The sequence below is a fragment of the Emys orbicularis genome, chromosome 1, assembly GCF_028017835.1.
Source record: "Emys orbicularis isolate rEmyOrb1 chromosome 1, rEmyOrb1.hap1, whole genome shotgun sequence".
NCBI classification, from domain to species: domain Eukaryota; kingdom Metazoa; phylum Chordata; order Testudines; family Emydidae; genus Emys; species Emys orbicularis.
The window spans coordinates 324,585,126-324,601,279 of NC_088683.1; positions in this window are offsets into that span (position 1 = coordinate 324,585,126).

Genomic DNA, 16,154 nt, shown 5'->3' on the forward strand with positions numbered 1-16,154 from the left:
TAAATATCTATTTCCCCTGTACACAAGAGCTTATTTTGTCAGTGCTGAATCTTCTTTTATTCCCTGCCCAAATTTAAACTCCCTTGTACTATTTTCTTGTCTCCAGTGGTGTGCCCAGTGCTTCCCGAATAGATTTTATCAGTGGGTGGCATTAGCATGCATTTACCCCCATCTTCCAGATCATTTTATGATGCTATTAAATAGGACCAGACCCACTGGTAACAGCAGTAATTGCAGCCTCCGACTGAATTCATTGGACCAACTTCATACATGGCCATTTATCTTTACCCTTTATTTATAGTCCTTCCTTCAGCCAGCTTTTGAGGCCTTAAGACTATTTTTAAAAGGCACCAAAAGTTTTATGCCAGTGGTCCTCATTGCTCAGACCCGTACAAATGGTTATAAAACAGAGGTCCTCAATTTGTGGGGTGCAGAGTGTGACAGATTTTTATTACTAATTTGCTTGAGGCGTTAGGTGATTAGGCTGAGACCGCAGGATTTTTAGGGGAGGAGATGACGGCGCACACCAAGTGTTTAAAGCTTTATTAATAAAATAACAGCGGTGAGTCTTGGGACTGCTCCCACGTTACTTAAAGGAAGCAAGACAGCGTTAGTACCCCAGCCCTAACTCCCTTTTATACTTACATATGGACGACCCAAGGCTGCCCAAGCCTGGGTGTAACATAAGAAGAAGAGGGGGAGGGGTGGACGGGAGTTCTTGTCCCGTGCACGGGTTGTCCAGGATCCGCTGTGATCTCTGGCTTGCTTAGCTTTTGGGAGGGAGCCATTGCTCACCTGCTCCCTTGAACGTCTTCATGTAGACTTCTTATGTGGATTGAGCCTCCCAAGATCCATTGTCCCTTAAGTGCTTCTTGATTGGGCACGTAATTTGCACATTCCTTTCTCAAGAAGCTGACCAAATGCTTTACAAAGGCTACTTAAAAATTAAGCCAGTGCCCAGTCAATATTCATAACTTCGAATACAAAAATGATACATGCATACAAATAGGATTAATGGATTCAGTAGATCATAACCTTTACAGAGATATGTTACATGGCATATGTATCATAAAACATATTCCAGTTATATCATATATACATTCATAAGCATATTCCCATGAAGCCTTATGGGGTGCAATGTCACACCCTTGGCACAGCAAAATCCTCGGGTAATTTAAAGCTGCTGTAGGGGGCTCTATGCCAACCGCTCTTGTCCATCTGGTGCAGAAGGCATGGCTGGAGCACATGCCAGGCTGGTTATCCCCACCTGCTGCATCAGCTCTGTAGGGGCTGTTGTAGGCTGCCTTAAATTATTATTTGGGGGCTGAACCAACCTCTCACAGCCCTAGGAAGCAAAGGAGTGCAGGTGGCTTAAAGCCAGACTTCAGTTGTGCTGAGCAGAGCTCTGCTGCAGTTGAGGATCTTTCTATATTTTTAGATGGGGGTTTGTTAGACAGTCATCTAGCCTATAAGGTCACATTTCCTGTTTTGAAGATAAATGTATATATACACAATGCCCACAAAATATTACAGCTACAGTCCAGCATAAAAGTTCAGTATGCTCTCACTTAATTTTAAGAGCTGATGATGAAGAAATGGAAAGGACACTGTGACTGACTCCATGACTGCCTTCCCATTTGGTGTTGTGTATTTATTACCCACAGTTTCACAAACTGCCTGCCTCACTGAGGTAGGCAGTTGCTGGATTTCCCATTGTAAATTCCTTCTTGTCATGTTTTGAGGATGCCTCTTGAGATGATCTACAGCAGCAGGTTTGGTAACCCTGTGTTTACGTCAGCCTTCACGTGAACGTCTGACTAATACAAACGGCAAACAAGTCATAGGCTTTTTGCCATTGGCTGAGGGGAGGAGGGAAGAGGCTAATAGTTAAATCTAAACTGTAAACATTAGAAGCAATTAGTGATCCTTCATTATCATCAATGTGTCTGATGATTGTGTGTCAGTGAAGTTATATTTTCTCTCTTCTTTGAATATAACATATAATATAGAATGCAGGAAGCCTGGAAAACAAGCAGGAAGAATTGGAAGTCCTGGCACAGTCAAGGAACTATGATGTGATTGGAATAACAGAGACTTGGTGGGGTAACTCACATGACTGGAGCACTGTCATGGATGGGTATAAACTGTTCGGGAAGTACAGGCAGGGGAGAAAAGGTGGCGGAGTTGCACTGTATGTAAGGGAGCAGTATGATTGCTCAGAGCTCCAGTATGAAACTGGAGAAAAACCTGTTGAGAGTCTTTGGGTTAAGTTTAGAGGTGAGAGCAACAAGGGTGATGTCGTGGTGGGCGTCTGCTACAGACCACCAGACTAGGAGGATGAGGTAGACGAGGCTTTCTTCAGACAACTAACAGAAGATTCCAGATCACAGGCCCTGGTTCTCATGGGGGACTTCAATCACCCTGACATCTGCTGGGAGAGCAATACAGCAGTGCACAGACAATCCAGGAAGTTTTTGGAGAGTGTTGGGGACAACTTCCTGGTGCAAGTGCTGGACGAACCAACCAGGGGCCATGCTCCTCTTGACCTGCTGCTAACAAACAGGGAAAAATTGGTAGGGGAAGTAGAAGTGGGTAATAACCTGGGCATCAGTGACCATGAGATGGTCGAGTTCAGGATCCTGACAAAAAGAAGAAAGGAGAGCAGCAGAATACGGACCCTGGACTTCAGAAAAGCAGACTTTGACTCCCTCAGAGAACTGATGGACAGGATCCCCTGGGAGGCTAATATGAGGGGGAAAGGAGTCCAGGAAAGCTGGCTTTATTTTAAAGATGCCTTATTGAGGCAGGGCCGGCTCTAACTTTTTTGCTGCCCCAAGCAGCAAAAAAAAGCGCCGCCCCCTGAGCGCTGCGCAGCGCCACCCCCCCCGAGCACCGCGCCCCGCGCTGCCCCCCCGCCGAGCGCCGCGCCGCCGGAGCCGAGTGCCGCCGGAACCTCCCCCCGAGCGCATAGCGCCGCGCCGCCGGAGCCCGCCCCCGCCCCCCGCCGAGCGCCGCCGGAACCCTCCCCCCGAGCGCATAGCGCCGCGCCGCCGGAGCCCGCCCCCGCCCCCCGGCGACCGCCGCCGGAACCCTCCCTCCCAGCGCCGCGCCGCCCCGCCGCCGAGCGCCGCGCCGCCGGAGCGCCCCCCCCCCCCGCGGAATGCCGCGCCGCGCTCCCCCCGCCGCCCCTTACCAGGTGCCGCCCCAAGCATGTGCTTGGGTGCCTGGTGCCTGGAGCCGGCCCTGTATTGAGGGCACAGGAACAAACCATCCTGATGTGCAGAAAGAATAGCAAATATGGCAGGTGACCCACCTGGCTTAACAGAGAAATCTTTGGTGAGCTTAAACACAAAAAGGAAGCTTACAAGAAGTGGAAACGTGGACAGATGACTAGGGAGGAGTATAAAGATATTGCTTGAGCATGCAGGGGTGTAATCAGGAAGGCCAAAGCACAATTGGAGGTGTAGCTATTGAGGGATATGAAGGGTAACAAGAAGGGTTTCTACAGGTATGTTAGCAACAAGAAGGTCAGGGAAAGAGTGAGACCCTTACTGAATGGGGGAGGCAACCTAGTGACAGATGATGTGGAAAACGCTGAAGTACTCAATGCTTTTTTTGCCTCAGTCTTCACAGACTAGGTCAGCTCCCAGTCTGATGCACTGTACATCACAGCATGGGGAAGAGGTGAGCAGCACTCAGTGGTGAAAGAACAAGTTAAGGACTATTTAGAAAAGCTGGGCGTGCACAAGTCGATGGGGCTGGATGCAATGCATCTGAAGGTGCTGAAGGAGTTGGCTGATGTGATTGCAGAGCCATTGGCCATTATCTTTGAAAACTCATGGTGATCGGGGGAGGTCCCAGACAATTGGAAAAAGGCAAATATAGTGCCCATCTTTAAAAAAGGGAAGAAGGAAAATCTGGGGAACTGCAGACCAGTCAGCCTCACCTCAGTCCCTTGAAAAAGCATGGAGCAGGTCCTCAAGGAATCCATTTTGAAGCACTTGGAGGAGAGGAAGGTGATCAGGAACAGTCAACATGGATTCACCAAGGGCAAGCCATGCAAGACCAACCTAATTGCCTTCTATGATGAGATAACTGGCTCTGTAGATATGGGGAAAGGGGTGGACATGATATACCTTTACTTTAGCAAAGCTTTTGATACAGTCTCTCACAGTATTCTTGCCAGCAAGTTAAAGAAGTATGGATTGTATGAATGGACTATCAGGTGGATAGAAAGCTGGCTAGATTGTCAGGCTCAACAGGTAGTGATCAACGGCTCGATGTCTAGTTGGCAGCCAGTATCAAGTGGAGTGCCCCAGGGGTCAGTCCTAGGGTCGGTTTTGTTCAACATCTTCATTAACAATCTGGATGATGGGATGGATTGTACCCTCAGCAAGTTCGCGGATGGCACTAAGCTGAGGGGAGAGGTAGATATGCTGGAGGGTAGGGATAGGGTCCACAGTGACTTAGACAAATTGGAAGATTGGGCCAAAAGAAATCTGATGAGGTTCAACAAGGACAAGTGCAGAGTCCTGCACTTAGGACGGAAGAATCCCATACACTGCTACAGGCTGGGGACCGACTGACTAAGCGGAAGTTCTGCAGAAAAGGACCTGGGGATTACCGTGAATGAGAAGCTGGATATGAGTCAACAGTGTGCTCTTGTTGCCCAGAACGCCAACGGCATATTGGGCTGTATTAGTAGGAGCATTGCCAGCAGATCGAGGGAAGTGATTATTCCCTTCTATTCGACACTGGTGAGGCCATATCTGGTGTGTTGCATCCAGTTTTGGGCCCCCCACTATGGAAAGGATGTGGACAAATTGGAGAGAGTCCAGCGGAGGGCAACAACAATTATTATGGGGCTGGGGCACATGACTTATGAGGAGAGGCTGAGGGAACTCGGCTTATTTAGTCTGCAAAAGAGAAGAGTGGGGGGTGATTTGATAGCAGCCTTCAATTACCTGAAGGAGGGGTTCCAAAGAGGATGGAGCTCGGCTGTTCTCAGTGGTGGCAGATGACAGAACAAGGAGCAATGGTCTCAAGTTGCAGTGGGGGAGGTTTAGGTTGGATATTAGGAACACTATTTCACTAGGAGGGTGGTGAAGCACTGGAATAGGTTACCTAGGGAGGTGTTGGAATCTCCATCCTTAGAGGTTTTTAAGTCCCGGCTTGACAAAGCCTTGGCTGGGATGATTTAGTCGGGTTGGTCCTGCTTTGAGCAGGGGATTGGACTAGACAACTTCCTGAGGTCTCTTCCAACCCTAATCTTCTATGATTCTATGATCATATTTGAAGACTAGTATCAGGTTCCCCCCTCAGTCTTCTTTTATCAAGACTAAACATACAAAGTTTTTGTTAACCTTTCCTCATAGATCAGGTTTTCTAAACCTTTTATCATTTTTGTTGCTCTCCTCTGGACTCTACAATTTGTCCACCTGACCACCTCTTTCCTAAAGTGTGGTGTTCAGAATTGGACATAGTACTCCAGCTGGGGACTCACAAGTGCCAAGTAGAGCAGGGTAATTACCTCCCTTGTCTTATATATGACTAGGGCCCTACCAAATTGACGGACCGTGAAATCTGGTCTTTTGTGTACTTTTATCCTATACAGATTTCACTGGGGAGACCAGCATTTCTCAAACTGGGGTCCCAAAAGAGTTGCAGGAGGGTTGCAAGGTTATTGTAGGGTGGTTGTGGTATTGCCACTCTTACTTCTGCACTGCCTTCAGATTTGGGTGGCTAGAGAATGGTGGCTGGTGGCCGGACATCCAGCTCTGAAGGCAGAGCCCCAGCAGCAGCGCAGAAGTAAGGTTGGCAATATCATAGAATGCCACCCTTCTGCGTTGCTGCTTTCAGAGCTGGGTGGCTAGAGAGTGGCAGCTGCTGGCCAAGGGCCCAGCTTGGAAGGCAGCAGCTCAGAAGTAAGGGGTGGCAATACCTTACTTCTGTGCTGCTGCCAGCGGTGGCACTGCTGCCGATGGTGGCACCGCTGCTCGTGGTGGCGCTGCCTTCAGAGCTGGGCTCCTGGCCAGCAGCTGTTGCTTTCCAGCTGCCCAACTCTGAAGGCAGCGCCACCGCCAGCAGCAGCGCAGATGTAAGAGTGGCAATATCGCAACCGCCCTACAATAACCTTTTGACCCCCTCCCCAAAACCTCCTTTTGGGTCGGGACCCCCACAGTTACAACACTTTACATCTGAAATTCACATATCTGAAATCATTAAAATTTATTATTTTTAAAATTCCATGACCGTGAAATTGACCAAAATAGACCGTGAATTTGGTAGTGCCCTACATATAACACACCTGTTAATACATCCCAGAATGATATTAGCCTTTTTTGCAATCATCACATTGCTGACTCATATTCAATTATACTATAACCCCCCGATCTTTTTCAGCACCACTACTACCTAACTAGTTATTCCCCATTTTGTATTAGTACATTTGATCATTTCTTCCTAGGTGCAGTACTTTGCACTGATCTTTATTGAATTTCATCTTGTTGAATTCAGACCAATTCTCCAATTTGTCAAGGTTGTTTTGAATTCTAATTGTGGCCTCCAAAGTGCTTGCCCTCCCCCCCCTCCAGCTTGGTTTCATTGCAACTTTTGTAAAAAGCATCAGAGAGTCCTGTGGCACCTTTAAGACTAACAGATGTATTGGAGCATAAGCTTTCATGGGTGAATGCCCACTTCGTCCATTACATGCATCCGACGAAGTGGGCATTCACCCATGAAAGCTTATGCTCCAATACATCTGTTAGTCTTAAAGATGCCACAGGACTCTCTGTTGCTTTTTACAGATCCAGACTAACACGGCTACCCCTCTGATACATTGCAAATTTTGTAAACATACTTTGTAAACACTACATTATCCAAGTCATTAATGAAATTATTCAATAGTACAGACCCTGAGGAACCCCACTAGATACATCCTCCCAGTTTAACAGCAAACCAGATAACTACTCTTTGAGTACAGTCTTTCAACCAGTTGTGCATCCACCTTGTAGTAATTTCATCTAGACCACATTTCCCTAGTTTGCTTATGAGAATGTGGGACTGTGTCAAAAGTCTTTCCAAAATCAAGATATCTCATGTGTATTGCTTCTCCTCCTACCCACTAGGGTAGTAAAACCTGTCAAAGAAGGAAATTAGGTTGGTTTGGCATGATTTCTTCTTGACATATCAGTGCTGGCTATTTCTTATTACCTCCCCATCTATCTTCCAGATGCTTACAAACTGATCGTTTAATAATGTGTTGCAGTATTTATCTAGGTATCAAAGTCAGTCTGACAGGGCTATAATTCTTCAGGTCCTCTTTGTTCCCCCTTTTAAAGATACGTACTATGTTTTCACTTCTCCGGTCCTCTAGGACCTCACCCGTCCTCTCTGAGTTCTTGAAAATAATTGCTGATGGTTCTGAGATTGCTTCAGTTACCGCCTCAAGTACCGTAGGTTGAATTTCACCTGACACTGCCAACTTGAATACATCTAATCTAAATATTCTTCAACCTATAACCTAGGCTTATAGTCCTTCCCCCTTATTGTTAATGTTAATTGTGTTATGTATCTGGTCACAATTAACTTTTTTAGAGATGACTGTAGCAAAGTATGTATTAAACACCTCAGTCTTTTTACTGTCATCTGTTATTAGCTTTTCTTCCTTGCTAAGTAGGGGACTTGCATTTTCCTTCAGCTTTCTCTTGCTCCTAACGTATTTAAAGAATCTCTTCTTATTGTTGTGTCCCTAGCCTTTATAATTTTGTCCCTACATGTTTGTGCTATTCTTTTGTATGCCTCCTTAGCAATTTCTCCATGTTTCCACCTTTTGTAGGTTCCTTTTTGATCTTCAGGTCATTAAAGAGCATCTGATTGAGCCATATTGGCCTCTTACTATTCTTCCTGTCTTTCCTTCACATTGGGATAGTTTGCTGTTGTGTCTTTAATATTATCTCTCTGAGAAACTCCCTGTTCTCCTGAACTCTCTTTTCCCTTAGATTTTTCTTCCCATAGGACCTTCCCTACTAGTTCTCTGAGTTTGTTTAAAGTCCACTTTTTTGAAGTTCTTTGTCCTTATTCTGCCATTCTCACTCCTTCCTTTCCTTAGGATCATGAAATCTAATAATTTCATGATCACTTTTATCGAAATTGCCTTCACCCTTCACAATTTCTCCCTATGGTCAGAATTAAGTCTAAAATGGCTGTTCCACTAGTTATTTTCTCCACCTTCTGACGCAAAAAGCTGTCCCCAGTACATTCCAAGAACTTATTGGACATTTTGTGTATTACCTTTCAAACAGATGTCTGGGGACTTCAACTCCTTCATTAGTACCGGGACTTGTATTTTGGATATTTCTGTTAGTTGTTCTAGAAATGCCTCATCCCCCCCTCCTCCTGATTTGGTCATCTATAATAGATCCCTACTGTCACATCACTCCTGTTTTTCCTCTTTTATCTTCACCCAGAGACTTCCAACTGCTCTGACCTCATCTTCTTCTGGACCTCAGAACAAGTGTATATATTCTTGATGTGTAATGAAACACATCCTCCCTTTTCCCCCCCTGCCTGTCCTTTCTGAGCAAGTTAGACCCCTCTGGCCCAATATTCCAGGAATGAAATGGAATGCCTCATCCCACCAAGTCTCAGTGATGCCAAGTCAGTCAATTTATCTCATATATTAATACTTCCAGTTCTTCCTGTTTATTCCCCATGCTCCTTGCATTTTTGTACAGACATCTAAGCTGTTGACCAGATTCCCCCACTGTTTTCCATGTTGTTGCTTCTGTGACCCTACTGTAATTTTCCATCCCCCCCAGCCCCTAATATCTAGCCCTCTGTTAAGGTCACCTTTTTTTAATACCTCCCTGTGGGTTTTTGTCACCAGTCCCCTTTGAATCCAGTTTAAAGCCCTCCTCTCTAGGTTGGCAAGTAGGTGTCCAAAGATGCTCTTTTCTTCCTTGGTCAGGTGGACCCGCATCTCTTCCCAGCACTCCTCCTTCCCAGAAAGAGCATCTCATGGTTAAGGAAGCCAAAGGCCTCGCATCAACACCATCTGTGCTGCCATGCATTAATCTCTAGGATTCATATGTCCCTGCCCTGAGCCCTTACCCTCAACTGGGAGGATGGACAAGAACACAACCTGTGCTCCCGACTCCTTCACCCTCAGTCTCAGAGCCCTGTAGTCACTGCTGATTTGCTCAGAGTCAGACCAGGCAGTATCATTAGTGCCCATGTGGATGAACAGTTTGGGGTAGTGGTCAAGGGGATAGATGAGACTTGGCAACCTTTCCATAGGGTCTCAGATCTGGGCAGGGACCACACCTCCGAGCACATCAGGTCAGCTGATGGATGCCTCTATCTCCCATAGAAGGGAGTCCCTGATCACTAACACCTTACGTCTCCTCCTCTTGGATGTGGTGGCCATAATCCCCTTCTTCTGGGGGTGAGGGCTCTGAGCATAACTTACCTGAGAGGGCTCCCTGGAAGCCATGATATCCCCCTCCCTTAGCTCCTAGGTGGAGGCGCGGCCAGGCAGCTCTGTGTGCTGCCTCTGCCTGCAGGTATCGCCCCTGCAGCTCCCATTGGCTGCGGTTCCTGGCCGATGGGAGCTGTGGAGCCAGTGCTTGGGATGGAGGCTGCGCCTCTGCCTAGGAGCTGAGGGAGGGGCATGTCACCGCTTCTGGGGAGGCATGGAGCCAGATAGCCAGCCTGCCAGTCCCCCCTCCCCCAGCACCAGCAGGGGTCCCAGGGCCGCAAGCCCAGCACCTGCGGTGCTCCCCCGAGCTACCCCTCCGAGCACCCGTTGCACCCCCAGGGCCTCCCCCCCGCAAGATTTAGTCAGGTCACGGGCCGTGAATTTTTGTTTGCGGCCTCTGACCTGTCCATGACTTTTACTAAAAATACCCATGATTAAAACGTAGCCTTACTTATAAGCCAGTGGCCTGAGTGGGCTCTCTGCTGCCATCTATTGAGCAACTGGAGGAAAAGACCTCATGAGCCCATCTTATTTGCATAGATTCGCCTGCTTTGCCAAGGTGGTCAATTTTGGATGTTTTTGGTTAAAATTCATTTAAATCTTCAATGCAGGTGTAATGAAATGTTGCTATCATCCTTATTGTATACTGAGAGGGCAGCAGAACTGTGTCTAATTGAGGAGTTACCATAACATGAACCTCACTCACTAAGCTTGGAGTTGTGATCGAAACCCAAGTGCAAGTTAGAGAGCTGTAGCCAATGATTTTATTTTATCATTCATTTATTGTATGAGGTTAGGATTATAGACATACAAGATTGATCAGTAGTTAGAAGGGATAAATATGTATTAGGTATCTGAGTAAGTAGGGCTGAAACACAAGGCCTACAGGATAAAGCCTGTAAGATTTTAGCTTAGCTATTTTAGGCTTTAGAGATAAGAAATGCTTGACATAAGTAAGTGACCAAAGTATAACCTGATGCCATAAGATTACGGGAAAAGATGTGCCAAGAGATGGCATTGAGAAATATTAGCCATAAGATTAATTTTAGATTACAAAAATGCTCTAGAGGCACATTTTTTCTAACATATGCCTTAACCACAGGATACAGGTTGTGCATCAATCAGGGCCGGCTCCAGCTTTTTTGCCACCCCAAGCGGTGAAGAAAAAAAAAAAAGCTGTGATTGGCGGCACTTTGGCAGCAGCTCTACTGTGCTGCTTAATTCTTCAGCGGCCTGTCCTTCCCTCCAAGAGGGACTGAGGGACCCGCCGCCGAATTGCCGCCAAAGACCCAGACTTGCCGCCCTTTCCCATTGGCTGCCCCAAGCACCTGCTTCCTGTGCCGGTCCCTGGAGCCGGCCCTGGCATCAATGAGAATAAAAGGAACTATACACAACCTATAGAAAATGGGGTACACCAATATTCTTGGGGAACAATACAAATAAGGAAAAAGAGGATTGACACTTTCACGCACATGCGCAGGATATGAGGTAAAGTCAGACTCACATTATAAAAGAAGGTGTCCAGATTGGGAAAATTGAGCTTCCTACAGGAAAACTCCAGCAGGATCCATCCCTCTACGGATGAGCAATCCATGAGAGACCCACCCTAACACTATCTAGGAGGATGTGAGTATGACTGTAGCCATAATTTGTGCATGGATATATTTAGGATTTATATATGTTTGGATATTCATAACTTTGCTGGTAACTATAATAAAATTGATAAAAGATATTAGACATTGTTCTTGTGATTGTATGTGTTACTTTCCTTGGTCTTCAAGTGTTCTAGATCTGAAACTAGTGGCAGAGGTAACTCTGTTGAGCTTGAGACTGTAACCACGAGAGCCGAACCCATAGTGGTGAAATACAACATCACTAAGGGTACGTCTATACTTACTTCCTGGTCCGGATGTAAGCGATCGATCTTCTGGGATCGATCCCGGAAGTGCTTGCCGTCGACGCCGGTACTCCAGCTCAGCGAGAGGAGTACGCGGCATCGACGGGGGAGCCTGCCTGCAGCGTCTGGACCCGCGGTAAGTTCGGATTAAGGTACTTCGAATTCAGCTACGTTATTCACGTAGCTGAATTTGCGTACCTTAGTCCGAAGTGGGGGGTTAGTGTGGACCAGGCCTAAGTAAACAAAAATACAAGGCTATGAAATACAGAGGACAGGATGGATGTTTCTATCTGGTGGCGAGAATGCTGTTTAAGGGTCTTAGATGGTATTTAACCTTCCCCAGGGCCAGCTCCAGGGTTTTTGCCGCCCCAAGCGGCGCAAAAAAAAAAAAAAAAAAAAGCCGCGATCACGATCTGCAGCAGCAATTCGGTGGGAGGTCCTTTGCTCTGAGTGGGAGTGAGGGACCGTCCGCCGAATAGCCGCCGAATAGCTGGACGTGCCGCCCCTCTCCGGAGTGGCCGCCCCAAGCATCTGCTTGACAAGCTGGTGCCTGGAGCCGGCCCTGACCTTCCCTTCCAATATTTAAAAATAGCACTGATTAGACTCAGCAGAGAAGCCTTATATCTTTTCAGTAATCACTAGAGCTGAAATCACTGATAAACTGGTCTAGACTTAGAGTGGAGACAATGCAGTGGTGAAGGAGAAAGCAGTGGCAGTGAAGTTCCCTACTATTCAGTGAAATCACTCCAGCTGAAATCACTAGGAACTAATCTAGGTGCTACTTCGGAACATGACATCATGGCTAAAGGCAGCATAATGAGATAGCAGCAGATGTGCCTCCTATCCAGCAAATCCTAGAGCTGTAATTACTAATAGCTGGGCTCAGTGGTCATGGCATTGTAGGACTGGACTGGACCAAGGATACAGCAGAGCAGAGATGGTGGAGGTATTACTCCTCCCACTGTCCTGCGGGGCTGGAGGTGAACCTCCTTGAATGTACCCCTGGATTCAGACAACAAATTCTGAATGAGGTGCAGAAAAGAGAAAGGGGGAGTGGCATACTGAAGGGATGTTTGGCTATTGGACTTTCACACTGCCATGTGGGAAACTGAGGCAAGGTGGGAAACTGTTCATGATACTATGGGGTGGGTGGTTTCTTATTAGTTGCATACTTTTGAGTCATTGTTGTTGTGTCCCAATGAATACTGTGTTCCCTCTCCCTTTAATACATTTTTAAATTATTGCTAGCAATATATAGCCAATTGACTACATTTGTAGTTTGTTATTAAAAATAACGAAGCTTAGCAAAATGTATTGCCTAAAGACAAAGCAGGACAATATAAAAAGGAGCCCTATGTACCCTCCTTTTAGGAAGCAATTAATCTTGCAGCATGTTCACTTTACACAGAAGGTGTGCATTGAAATACACCCTCACACCTACCTATATTTATACCATAACTGAAATCACTCAGGACGTCACCCAAGACTAAAATTTACCAATCAGCCTTTTAACTTGTTTTTCTGCTGCCATGGTGTATCTCTCCTTAGCTCTCTTTTTGGATACTACATTCCAAACCAGTTGGGCATATAGATATATCCCGACCTGTGCTAGGACATTCCTTTCACGTATCTTGTTTTTGACAGGCTTCCTATTTTCTATTTTTTAATGCCAAAGCTGACTTCAGCTTTGCAAAGTGTTGTGGGATACCTGATGTAGGTGAACAGAATTGTGGGAACAGCATAATACAGTCAGTTAACATAACTTCCCACATATATAATGTATATCATATTAAGCTCATTTGCCAATTTGCTCCACTCTCTTCATCTATGTTGCACGGATTAATTATTTTATGAAGTCCTCTGCACTCTTTGGATTAAAGGTACTATAGCTCTGCAAAGTATTATAATCACTATTATAAGAATATGCTATAAATAAACAATAATAAAATAATAATATAAAAACAATTTAAAAACCTGCCAGGTAGAGAGTAAGTATTGAAACTAACTCTTATCCAATGGCAAAACAGCCAACAGAGATCAAATGCTGGCCTCTTGAACAGCAATAGATACAGATAAAACTGTACTTGTGCTAAAAGGGCCAGATTTTTTAAAGTATTTAGCTGCCTAAAGATGCAGATAGGCACCTAACTCCCATATACTTGTTTTGACTAGTAGAAAACCCAACATGTTCACAAAGTTGGGGCATTGACTCGTTATGTTCATTTCATGGAGAAAGAAAATGTGAAGCAAAAAATTTGATAGTGTGGAAAAGGGCAAAACCTTTGCTGGACTCTTTCAGTCATACACAGATGCTATAAGAACACTCTCATATTTTCTAATTACAAATATCCAACGATCTATGTAGCAATTTGCATAATATTCAGGGAACAGCTTAGCACTGAGGATCTGATTTAAAAATTAGTTCAGTACATCCTGTTTCTTCAACAAGCTGATGTTTACAAACAAAATGCCTGCTGGCACAAACAAAATCAACTAGAAAGTGGAGCTTTTGTACACTCAAATGTTATTTTAATACACTTTAATAACCTTTACAGCATTCTCTGCATCCTTTCTTTGAAAATTCCAACTAGTATTTCTTCCCTACCCATTGGTAACAGCTTGAAGCATTTATAATGAGAAGATATGGAATCCAAGCACTCCTGCATGCATTTCATTAGTAAAGAGTACATCTTATCCCTGTGTAAGCTGGGTCACATTAGGGAGCACTCAAACCAGTACACTCAAGAATGCCTTACAGGAGCTACTGCAAGATATCATTTTGGTACATTTGTTATACACGTTTATATAGAAATCACACACAAAAACTATGTTAAAATAACATTAAGGTTCAACGTCAAGCACTCAAAAGTTAGGAAATGCCAGAATGAAGGCTACCTATGCTAGTAGCCCCCCGGCTCCTAATTCTGGTCTCTTTGCTCAGCCATTCCCAGTTCTCCCACTGCATCTAAGCTCCTAATCAGAGCTGTCTCCCCTTGCCCCTGTTCCTCACCCCATTATTTCCTAGCTCCAGTTTCTGATCTCAGTTCCCACCCCCGGTTTCCCTCACCAGCTCCCAATCCCAATCTCCTTGCCCAAACAATGCCAGTCTCTTTGACCAATCAGTCACAGCTTTGCCTCTACCTACCCCTGGTTTAGAGTCCCAGCCTCCTCTCCTCTTTCCTTGCTCTCAGTCCCAGCCTCCTGACCGAACCCGTCCAAGTCTCCCCCATCTTCCAGTGTCAGTCTTCCCCCATCTTCCAATCCCCCTCCCCCACCAACTCCCAGTCACAGTGGTGCACATGAACTTATACACTGTTTAGTTAGTGATTTGCTACTCCAGGGCAGAATAATCCCTTGCAATTTAGGAGTCTGTGGTAGTCCACCCACAACTTTTAGTTTGACTATATAGTGTTTTATGTTAGCAATGTAAATGATAGTGTGTGTGTGTATTTTACATATATTTGCAAAGCTTTTTAAAGTATGGTGGAGGAATGTGATATCCTGTCCCTTTAAATCAGTGGCTCTCAACTTTTTGGGGCTCAGGACCCATTTATAAATGTTTATGGCCTATCATGACCCAGTAAATAGTCTGGGGGGAGGATCTTGCCCCCCCAGAAGAGTTGGGTCCTGACTGGCACTCATCCCACAGTGGTGGCTCCTATAGCTCCTGTACTATGGGGCTGGCTGGGCTTGGCTCTCCGCACCAGGCATTGCAAGCTCTGGGGTTGCAGCACCACTCAGGTTTGGTCCTGGCCCCCGACAGGACCAAATTTGTGAGAGTGGAGTTGTGACCTGGCTCATGGGGTTGCAGTGCCACGCAAATTTGGTCTACCCAGACTCCCATCATCATGAAGGCTTGGCCAAATCTGAGTGGTGTTGGGACCCCAGAGGTTGCATATCTGGAGCAGGGAGGCGAGCCCAGCCTGCCCTGTGGGACAGGAACCACAAGAGCTGCCACATGACCCTTTGAAACCTTCTGGCAACCCAATTTTAGGTCCCAATCCACAGGTTGAGAAACCCTGCTTTAAATGTTTGAGCGCTCTCCCCTTCCCAGTAAAAAGTTTCAGTTTCATGTTGGTTTCAGCTTTGCAGCTAAAACAATACAAGTTTCTATGGCAGCAAGCTGTGCTTAAAGAGTTTCTCTGCATCTCTATCTTCTCCTCTATTAGGTTCAGATATAACAGTAGAGACACATACACCCCCACCCCATATACTTTCATTTGGATTTGGCATCACTACCCCACACTAAACAAGTGAAGTTAAAGTTAGGGTAACCCCTTCTGTTAGGGCATATTAACTACAGTTCTGCTTGCCCTTTAATCATACAATTAGCATAACGACATTTCATTACCCCTGCATTCAAGATAAAAGTGAATTTTAACCCAAAATTGATCCCTTTGGCAAATAGGTCTGTCTGTTGCTCACCTAGGCAAAGTAGGTGTGTCTATGCAAACATGGTCTGCTCCTGAAGCCTTTTTCTCCAGTTCCCCAGTAGATGGCAGGGGAGAGCTCATTCAGACTCTGCTTAAATTCGCATGATTCGTTATTTTATTAAACCAATCCTCTTAAATCGGTAAATCTAAATTAACCTTTAAAAACAAGTAGCAAACTCTGTGACATTTAACATACTAAACCTAAGACAATGCCTCTTGTAGAGAATGATTCTTCATATTAGCATCAGCTTGAGAGAGAAAACATGACTGATTTCTGCCAGTTTTAGTCACACCGAAAGCTTGTTTAGAAATATTAGCTAGAAATACTGTACCTCCAGATTGAATT